This window comes from Dendrobates tinctorius, unplaced genomic scaffold (genome assembly GCF_039654945.1).
Source record: "Dendrobates tinctorius isolate UK_male_01 unplaced genomic scaffold, ASM3965494v1 ptg000138l, whole genome shotgun sequence".
In the NCBI taxonomy this organism is placed as follows: Eukaryota; Metazoa; Chordata; class Amphibia; order Anura; family Dendrobatidae; genus Dendrobates; species Dendrobates tinctorius.
This window is the reverse complement of record NW_027361806.1, coordinates 4,127,618-4,139,559: the sequence shown is the minus strand read 5'-3', so window position 1 is coordinate 4,139,559 and position 11,942 is coordinate 4,127,618.

The window sequence follows — 11,942 nt, the reverse complement described above, 5'->3', positions numbered from 1 at the left end:
GCCGTCTGCTGGTTTGGAAAATTACGCGGGAGCCCACGCCATTTGTTTCCCCAAAATAATGTTTTATTAAGTAAATCCATGTCCCCTAGTTTGCACACTCTGCACTAATCGTATTGGTCGCTATAGATCTGCCTATTCTGTGTGTCTATCCTGGGTGTAATCCAGCTCTCCTGTCGGCTCCTGCTATATAAATTCACATATATGTCACTGACCTCTCTCTAGCTATGGATTCTATGTGTATGTCTATTCTAACCTGTCAGTGTGATTTTACAGTTGCCGCACATGAATTGTCAGCTTTTTAAAGCAGGGGTCCCCAACCACCGGTCCACGGACACAAGGGGAGCCGGCGGCGGTGCAGCAGCTGATACTCACCTAGCGGTCCCTGTTGGCGCAGCGGCTTCATCCAGCGCTGAGCAGTCAAGAGTACCGCTCATTTAAGGTCATGAATATGGACGCCACTCATCTCCCATAGGCGTGGCGTCCATATTCATAGACCTTAATGAGCAGTAGCACGTGACCGCTCTGCACAGGAGCTGAAGCGCCACGAGATGCAGGGAGGGAAGTTCAGCGATGTGAGGGTAAGTATGATGGGGGAGCCGAGCAGAGCCATATATATATAAGAGAGGGAGAGTGGGAGCGGAGCCATGTATACAAGGAAGGGAGAGTGGGCGCGGAGCCATAGATACAAGGGAGGGAGAGTGGGAGCGGAGTCATATATACAGGGGAGGGAGAGTGGGAGCGGAGCCATATATATACAAGGGAGGGAGAGTGGGAGCGGAGCCATATATACAGGGGAGGGAGAGTGGGAGCGGAGCCATATATATAAGGGAGGGAGAGTGGGAGCGGAGCCATATATACAAGGAAGGGAGAGTGGGCGCGGAGCCATATATACAGGGGAGGGAGAGTGGGAGCGGAGCCATATATACAAGGGAGGGAGAGTGGGAGCGGAGCCATATATACAAGGGAGGGAGAGTGGGAGCGGAGCCATATAAACAGGGGAGGGAGGGTGGGAGCGGAGTCATATATACAGGGGAGGGAGAGTGGGAGCGGAGCCATATATATACAAGGGAGGGAGAGTGGGAGCGGAGCCATATATACAAGGGAGGGAGAGTGGGAGCGGAGCCATATATACAGGGGAGGGAGAGTGGGAGCGGAGCCATATATATATACAAGGGAGGGAGAGTGGGAGCGGAGCCATATATACAAGGGAGGGAGAGTGGGAGCGGAGCCATATATATACAAGGGAGGGAGAGTGGGAGCGGAGCCATATATATACAAGGGAGGGAGAGTGGGAGCGGAGCCATATATACAGGGGAGGGAGAGTGGGAGCGGAGCCATATATACAAGGGAGGGAGAGTGGGAGCGGAGCCATATATACAGGGGAGGGAGAGTGGGAGCGGAGCCATATATACAGGGGAGGGAGAGTGGGAGCGGAGCCATATATACAGGGGAGGGAGGGTGGGAGCGGAGCCATATATACAGGGGAGGGAGAGTGGGAGCGGAGCCATATATACAAGGGAGGGAGGGTGGGAGCGGAGTCATATATACAGGGGAGGGAGAGTGGGAGCGGAGCCATATATACAGGGGAGGGAGGGTGGGAGCGGAGTCATATATACAGGGGAGGGAGAGTGGGAGCGGAGCCATATATACAGGGGAGGGAGAGTGGAAGCAGAGCCATATATACAGGGGAGGGAGAGTGGGAGCGGAGCCATATACACAAGGGAGGGAGAGTGGGAGCGGAGCCATATATACAGGGGAGGGAGGGTGGGAGCGGAGTCATATATACAGGGGAGGGAGAGTGGGAGCGGAGCCATATATACAGGGGAGGGAGAGTGGGAGCGGAGCCATATACACAGGGGAGGGAGAGTGGGAGCGGAGCCATATACACAAGGGAGGGAGAGTGGGAGCGGAGCCATATATATACAAGGGAGGGAGCGTGGGAGCGGAGCCATATATACAGGGGAGGGAGAGTGGGAGCGGAGCCATATATATAAGGGAGGGAGAGTGGGAGCGGAGTCATATATACAGAGGAGGGAGAGTGGGAGCGGAGCCATATATACAAGGGAGGGAGAGTGGGAGCGGAGTCATATATACAGGGGAGGGAGAGTGGGAGCGGAGCCATATATACAGGGGAGGGAGAGTGGAAGCAGAGCCATATATACAGGGGAGGGAGAGTGGGAGCGGAGCCATATACACAAGGGAGGGAGAGTGGGAGCGGAGCCATATATATACAAGGGAGGGAGCGTGGGAGCGGAGCCATATATACAGGGGAGGGAGAGTGGGAGCGGAGCCATATATATAAGGGAGGGAGAGTGGGAGCGGAGTCATATATACAGAGGAGGGAGAGTGGGAGCGGAGCCATATATACAAGGGAGGGAGAGTGGGAGCGGAGTCATATATACAGGGGAGGGAGAGTGGGAGCGGAGCCATATATACAGGGGAGGGAGGGTGGGAGCGGAGTCATATATACAGGGGAGGGAGAGTGGGAGCGGAGCCATATATACAGGGGAGGGAGAGTGGAAGCAGAGCCATATATACAGGGGAGGGAGAGTGAGAGCGGAGCCATATACACAAGGGAGGGAGAGTGGGAGCGGAGCCATATATATACAAGGGAGGGAGCGTGGGAGCGGAGCCATATATACAGGGGAGGGAGAGTGGGAGCGGAGCCATATATATAAGGGAGGGAGAGTGGGAGCGGAGTCATATATACAGAGGAGGGAGAGTGGGAGCGGAGCCATATATACAAGGGAGGGAGAGTGGGAGCGGAGCCATATATACAAGGGAGGGAGAGTGGGAGCGGAGCCATATATACAAGGGAGGGAGAGTGGGAGCGGAGCCATATATACAGGGGAGGGAGAGCGGGAGCGGAGCCATATATATACAAGGGAGGGAGAGTGGGAGCGGAGCCATATATACATGGGAGGGAGGGTGGGAGCGGAGCCATATATATAAGGGAGAGAGAGTGGGAGCGGAGCCATATATACAAGGGAGGGAGAGTGGGAGCGGAGCCATATATACAGGGGAGGGAGAGTGGAAGCAGAGCCATATATACAAGGGAGGGAGAGTGGGAGCGGAGTCATATATATACAAGGGAGGGAGCGTGGGAGCGGAGCCATATATACAAGGGAGGGAGAGTGGGAGCGGAGCCATATATACAGGGGAGGGAGAGTGGGAGCGGAGCCATATATACAAGGGAGGGAGAGTGGGAGCGGAGCCATATATATACAAGGGAGGGAGCGTGGGAGCGGAGCCATATATATACAAGGGAGGGAGAGTGGGAGCGGAGCCATATATATACAAGGGAGCAGCGTCGGACTGGCCCACCGGAGAACCGGAGGATTCTCCGGTGGGCCCTGGCATCTGGTGGGCCCTGGCACCTGCAGGCATACAGGGCCAGCAGTTGCCTAGGGCCCCTGCTGCTCCAGGGGCCCCCAGCCAGTGGTGTGTCGCACACCATGCAGCTGCTATGGGGGCCCCTGCCAGCAGAGCAGCAGCGGGTGTCAGGAGGCAGGAGCCCCTGTCCCCGCTGCTAAAGAGAAATGAATATTCACTGCGAAGCAGTGAATATCATTTCAGGTCTCCACCCCCAGAGGCCCCGCCCCCAGCCCAGTAAGCCGCTCTGCAGACTACAGCTGTAAATCAGGGCCGGCGCCGCCCTCAGTCCTCTCTGCTCCTGGCTCACAGCCAGTGCGCGATGACGTCACTACATCGCGCACCCGCTGTGTGTCTGGCAGAGGGGACAGCTCCTGACACGGAGGCCGGGATCAGCGTGGGAGCGAGGAGGAGAGGTGAGTATTGTGTTTTGTTTTTTTTTTTTATATCTCTCGCTCTCTCTATCTATCTCTATTTCTCTATATATATCTCTCTCTCTATCTCTCTTATATCTATCTTTCTATCTCTATCTATTATCTATATCTATCTATCTCTATCTATTATCTATATCTATCTATCTCTATATCTATCTCTATCTATTATCTATATCTATCTCTATCTATCTCTATCTCTATCGCTCTATCTTTATATCTATCTTTCTATCTCTACATCTATCTCTATGATGTCTTTTTTGGGCACCACATTTTAAAAAAGACATCAACAAACTGGAGCAAGTTCAGAAAAGAGCGACCAGAATGGTGACCGGTCTGCAAACCCTGTCTTATGAGGAAAGGTTGCAGGATTTGGGAATGTTTAGTTTGCAAAAGAGAAGACTGAGAGGAGACTTAATAGCTGTCTACAAATATCTAAAGGGCTGTCACATTGTAGAAGGATCAACTTTATTCTCATTTGCACAAGGAAAGACTAGAAGCAATGGGATGAAACTGAATGGGAAGAGACACAGATTAGATATTAGAAAAAACTTTTTGACAGTTAGAGTGATCAATGAGTGGAACAGGCTGCCACGAGAAGTGGTGAGTTCTCCTTCAATGGAAGTCTTCAAACAGAGGCTGGACAGACATCTGACTGGGATGATTTAGCGAATCCTGCTTTGAGCAGGGGGTTGGACCAGATGGCCCAGGAGGTCCCTTCCAACTCTACGATTCTATGATTCTATATCTATCTATCTATCTCTATATCTATCTATATATATATCTCATCTCTATATCTATCTATCTCTATATCTATTATCTCTATATTTATTATCTATCTAGCTACCATCTATATCTATCTATCTTTATCTATATATATCTCTATCTAATATCTATATCTATCAATCTCTATACCTATCTATCTATTTATCTATCCGTTATCTATCTCTATATCTTTTCTCTGTATCTATCTATCTCTATATCTATATCTCTCGCTATCTATCGCTCTATCTCTATATCTATCTTTATATCTATATCTATAAATCTATCTCTATCTATCTCTATATCTATCTCTATTTCTCTCTATATCTATCTCTATCTATCTCTATAGCTATCTCTCTGTATATCTATCTATCGCTCTATCTCTATATCTATATATCTATCTATCTTTATCTATTTATCTCTATATCTTTTCTCTGTATCTATCTCTCTCTATATCTATATCTATCTATCTCTATATCTATTATCTCTATATCTATTTCTCTCTATATCTATCTATTTATCTCTATCTCTATATCTATCTCTCTGTATATCTATCTATCTTTCTATCTCTATATCTATCTATCTTTCTCTATCTATTTATCTCTATCTATTATCTATATCTATCTCTATCGCTCTATCTCTATATCTATCTTTCTATCTCTACATCTATCTCTATATCTATCTTTCTATCTATATCTATATCTATCTATTATGTCTATCTATCTAGCTATCTCTATTATCTATATCTACCTATCTCTATATCTTTCTATCTTACTCTATCTCTATATCTGTTATCTCTATATTTATTATCTATCTTTATCTATCTATCTCTATCTATTATCTATATCTATCTCTCTATCTATTTATCGATCTCTGTATCTATCTCTCTCTATATCTATCTCTCTCTCTATCTACCGCTCTCTCTATCTCTATCTATCTCTATATCTATTATCTCTATATCTATCTACCTATCTATCTCTATATCTATCTCTCTCTCTCTATATATATATATATATATATATATCTGTTTCTCTCTATATCTATCTCTATATCTCTCTCTCTATAGCTATCTATATATTATCTCTATACACTCACTGGCCACTTTATTAGGTACACCTGTCCAACTGTGTGTTAAGACTTAATTTCTAATCAGCCAATCACATGGCGGCAACTCAGTGCATTTAGGCATGTAGACATGGTCAAGACAATCTCCTGCAGTTCAAACCGAGCATCAGTATGGGGAAGAAAGGTGATTTGAGTGCCTTTGAACGTGGCATGATTGTTGGTGCCAGAAGGGCTGGTCTGAGAATTTCAGAAACTGCTGATCTACTGGGATTTTCACGCACAACCATCTCTAGGGTTTACAGAGAATGGTCCGAAAAAGAAAAAAAATCCAGTGAGCGGCAGTTCTGTGGCCGGAAATGCCTTGTTGATGCCAGAGGTCAGAGGAGAATGGGCAGACTGGTTCGAGCTGATAGAAAGGCAACAGTGACTCAAATTGCCACCCGTTACAACCAAGGTAGGCAGAAGAGCATCTCTGAACGCACAGTGCGTCGAACTTTGAGGCAGATGGGCTACAGCAGCAGAAGACCACACTGGGTACCACTCCTCTCAGCTAAGAACAGGAAACTGAGGCTACAATTTGCACAAGCTCATCGAAATTGGACAGTAGAAGATTGGAAAAACGTTGCCTGGTCTGATGAGTCTCGATTTCTGCTGCGACATTCGGATGGTAGGGTCAGAATTTGGCGTAAACAACATGAAAGCATGGATCCATCCTGCCTTGTATCAACGGTTCAGGCTGGTGGTGGTGGTGTCATGGTGTGGGGAATTTTTTCTGGGCACTCTTTGGGCCCCTTGGTACCAATTGAGCATCGTTGCAACGCCACAGCCTACCTGAGTATTGTTGCTGACCATGTCCATCCCTTTATGACCACAATGTACCCAACATCTGATGGCTACTTTCAGCAGGATAATGCGCCATGTCATAAAGCTCGAATCATCTCAGATTGGTTTCTTGAACATGACAATGAGTTTACTGTACTCAAATGGCCTCCTCAGTCACCAGATCTCAATCCAATAGAGCATCTTTGGGATGTGGTGGAACGGGAGATTCGCATCAGGGATGTGCAGCCGACAAATCTGCGCCAGCTGTGTGATGCCATCATGTCAATATGGTCCAAAATCTCTGAGGAATGCTTCCAGCACCTTGTTGAATCTCTGCCACGAAGAATTGAGGCAGTTCTGAAGGCAAAAGGGGGTCCAACCCCTTACTAGCATGGTGTACCTAATAAAGTGGCCAGTGAGTGTATATTATCTCTATATCTATCTATCTCTATATCTGTTCTCTATATCCATATCTATCTTTCTATCTAACACTATATCTCTATATCTATCTCTATATCTCATTATCTATCAATCTCTATCTCTATCTCTCGCTCTTTATCTATCTATCTATTGATCTATCCATCTATCTCTATATCTATCGCTATATCTATCTATTATATCTATCTATTATCTCTATTATCTATATCTATCTATCCATCTATCTATCTCTATCTCTATATCTATCTTTCTAACTCTATATCTATCTATCTCTATACATATCTCTATATCTAGCTATTATCTCTATATCTATCTCTATATCTATCTGTCTCTATATCTATCTCTATATCTATCTATCTCTATATCTATTATCTCTCTATCTATCTCTATATATATCTATATCTATTTTTATTTATAGCCATCTATCTATATATATTTATCTCTATATCTATCTATATATGTCTATATTATTATTATTATTATTATTATTATTATTATTATTATTATTATTATATCTGTATATCTCTATCTATTATCTATCTCTATCTATTATCTATCTCTATCTATATATCTATCTATCCCTATATCTTTCTATCTATAGCCATCTATCTCTATATCTATCTATCTATCCATCTATTTTCTATCTATCTCTATATCTATCTACCTATCGATCTATCTATCTATATTTCTTTCTATATCTATCTTTATATCTATCTCTATCTATCTCTATGAATCTTTCTATCTATATCTATCCATTATCTACTTTCTATCTCTATATCTATCTATTTCTACATCTATCTTTCTATCTATATCTATCTAACTCTATATCTATATATCTATATAGCATTATACCCTATGAGGGGGTGCATTATTCCCTATGAGGGGGGCATTATTATACCCTATGAGGGGGGCATTATTATACCCTATGAGGGGGCAGTATTATACCCTATGAGGAGGCAGCATTATACCCTATGAGGGGGTGCATTATACCCTATGAGGAGGCAGTATTATACCCTATGAGGAGGCAGCATTATACCCTATGAGGGGGTGCATTATTCCCTATGAGGGGGGCAGTATTATACCCTATGAGGGGGGCAGTATTATACCCTATGAGGGGGCAGTATTATACCCTATGAGGAGGCAGCATTATACCCTATGAGGAGGGCAGCATTATACCCTATGAGGGGGTGCATTATTCCCTATGAGGGGGGCAGTATTATACCCTATGAGGGGGCAGTATTATACCCTATGAGGGGGCAGTATTATACCCTATGAGGAGGCAGCATTATACCCTATGAGGAGGCAGCATTATTCCCTATGAGGGGGGCAGTATTATACTCTATGAGGGGGGCAGCATTATACCCTATGAGGGGGTGCATTATTCCCTATGAGGGGGGCAGTATTATACCCTATGAGGGGGCAGCATTATACCCTATGAGGGGGCAGCATTATACCCTATGAGGGGGCAGCATTATACCCTATGAGGGGGTGCATTATTCCCTATGAGGGGGTGCATTATTCCCTATGAGGGGGTGCAGTATTATACCCTATGAGGGGGGCAGTATTATACCCTATGAGGGGGGCAGTATTATACCCTATGAGGGGGTGCATTATACCCTATGAGGGGGTGCATTATACCCTATGAGGGGGTGCATTATTCCCTATGAGGGGGGCAGTATTATACCCTATGAGGGGGGCAGTATTATACCCTATGAGGGGGCAGCATTATACCCTATGAGGAGGCAGCATTATACCCTATGAGGGGGTGCATTATACCCTATGAGGGGGTGCATTATTCCCTATGAGGGGGGCAGTATTATACCCTATGAGGGGGCAGCATTATACCCTATGAGGGGGCAGCATTATACCCTATGAGGGGGCAGCATTATACCCTATGAGGGGGTGCATTATACCCTATGAGGGGGTGCATTATTCCCTATGAGGGGGTGCAGTATTATACCCTATGAGGGGGGCAGTATTATACCCTATGAGGGGGGCAGTATTATACCCTATGAGGGGGTGCATTATACCCTATGAGGGGGTGCATTATACCCTATGAGGGGGTGCATTATTCCCTATGAGGGGGGCAGTATTATACCCTATGAGGGGGGCAGTATTATATTCTATGAGATGGCTGCCTTATATTCTATGAGATGGCTGCATTATACTATGTGAGGGGGCTGCTTTATATTCTATGAGGGGGCTACCCCAACTCCTGCTACATAATTAAGACATGTACAACCTTATACCCGGATATTAGCGTGTTTTACCGCATAATTGGTGGTCTGGTATTTAACTCTATGCAGCTACATAGTGGGTCCCAAGAATGATTTTCTCTGGTGGGCCCAACGTGTTCCAGTCCGACGCTGCAAGGGAGGGAGAGTGGGAGCGGAGCCATATATACAGGGGAGGGAGAGTGGGAGCGGAGCCATATATACAAGGGAGGGAGAGTGGGAGTGGAGCCATATATATACAAGGGAGGGAGAGTGGGAGCGGAGCCATATGAGGGAGAGTGGGAGCGGAGCCATATATATACAAGGGAGGGAGAGTGGGAGCGGAGCCATATATACAAGGGAGGGAGAGTGGGAGCGGAGCCATATATACAAGGGAGGGAGGGTGGGAGCGGAGCCATATATACAGGGGAGGGAGAGTGGGAGCGGAGCCATATATACAGGGGAGGGAGAGTGGGAGCGGAGCCATATATACAGGGGAGGGAGAGTGGGAGCGGAGCCATATATACAAGGGAGGGAGAGTGGGAGCGGAGCCATATATACAGGGGAGGGAGAGTGGGAGCGGAGCCATATATACAGGTGAGGGAGAGTGGGAGCGGAGCCATATATATAAGGGAGGGAGAGTGGGAGCGGAGTCATATATACAGGGGAGGGAGTTTGGGAGAGGAGCCATATATAAAAGGGAGGGAGAGTGGGAGCGGAGCCATATATATAAGGGAGGGAGAGTGGGAGCGGAGCCATATATACATGGGAGGGAGAGTGGGAGCGGAGCCATATATACAAGGGAGGGAGAGTGGGAGCGGAGCCATATATACAAGGGAGGGAGAGTGGGAGCGGAGCCATATATATACAAGGGAGGGAGAGTGGGAGCGGAGCCATATATACAGGGGAGGGAGAGTGGGAGCGGAGCCATATATACAAGGGAGGGAGAGTGGGGGCGGAGCCATATATACAGGGGAGGGAGAGTGGGAGCGGAGCCATATATACAAGGGAGGGAGAGTGGGAGCGGAGCCATATATACAAGGGAGGGAGGGTGGGAGCGGAGCCATATATACAAGGGAGGGAGGGTGGGAGCGGAGCCATATATACAGGGGAGGGAGAGTGGGAGCGGAGCCATATATATTCAAGGGAGGGAGAGTGGGAGCGGAGCCATATATACAGGGGAGGGAGAGTGGGAACGGAGCCATATATACAAGGGAGGGAGAGTGGGAGCGGAGCCATATATATACAAGGGAGGGAGGGTGGGAGCGGAGCCATATATACAGGGGAGGGAGAGTAGGAGCGGAGCCATATATACAAGGGAGGGGGAGTGGGAGCGGAGCCATATATATATAAGGGAGAGAGAGTGGGAGCGGAGCCATATATACAGGGGAGGGAGAGTGGAAGCAGAGCCACATATACAGGGGAGGGAGAGTGGGAGCGGAGCCTTATATACAAGGGAGAGAGAGTGGGAGCGGAGCCATATATATACAGGGGAGGGAGAGTGGGAGCGGAGCCATATATACAAGGGAGGGAGAGTGGGAGCGGAGTCATATATACAGCGGAGGGAGAGTGGGAGCGGAGCCATATATACAAGGAAGGGAGGGTGGGAGCGGAGCCATATATACAAGGGAGGGAGGGTGGAAGCGGAGCCATATATACCAGGGAGGGAGAGTGAAAGCGGAGCCATATATACAGGGGAGGGAGAGTGGAAGCAGAGCCATATATACAGGGGAGGGAGAGTGGGAGCGGAGCCATATATATATGGGAGGGAGAGTGGGAGTGGAGCCATATATATACAAGGGAGGGAGAGTGGGAGCGGAGCCATATATACAAGGGAGGGAGAGTGGAAGCGGAGCCATATATACAGGGGAGGGAGAGTGGGAGCGGAGCCATATATACAAGGGAGGGAGAGTGAAAGCGGAGCCATATATACAGGGGAGGGAGAGTGGAAGCAGAGCCATATATACAGGGGAGGGAGAGTGGGAGCGGAGCCATATATATAAGGGAGGGAGAGTGGGAGCGGAGCCATATATACAGGGGAGGGAGAGTGGGAGCGGAGCCATATATACAAGGGAGGGAGAGTGGAAGCGGAGCCATATATACAGGGGAGGGAGAGTGGAAGCAGAGCCATATATACAGGGGAGGGAGAGTGGGAGCGGAGCCATATATATAAGGGAGGGAGAGTGGGAGTGGAGCCATATATATACAAGGGAGGGAGAGTGGGAGCGGAGCCATATATATAAGGGAGGGAGAGTGGGAGCGGAGTCATATATACAGCGGAGGGAGAGTGGGAGCGGAGCCATATATACAAGGGAGGGAGAGTGGGAGCGGAGCCATATATACAGGGGAGGGAGAGTGGAAGCAGAGCCATATATACAGGGGAGGGAGAGTGGGAGCGGAGCCATATATACAGGGGAGGGAGAGTGGGAGCGGAGCCATATATATAAGGGAGGGAGAGTGGGAGTGGAGCCATATATATACAAGGGAGGGAGAGTGGGAGCGGAGTCATATACAGCGGAGGGAGAGTGGGAGCGGAGCCATATATACAGGGGAGGGAGAGTGGGAGCGGAGCCATATATACAAGGGAGGGAGAGTGAAAGCGGAGCCATATATACAGGGGAGGGAGAGTGGAAGCAGAGCCATATATACAGGGGAGGGAGAGTGGAAGCGGAGCCATATATATAAGGGAGGGAGAGTGGGAGTGGAGCCATATATATACAAGGGAGGGAGAGTGGGAGCGGAGCCATATATATAAGGGAGGGAGAGTGGGAGCGGAGTCATATATACAGCGGAGGGAGAGTGGGAGCGGACCCATATATACAGGGGAGGGAGAGTGAAA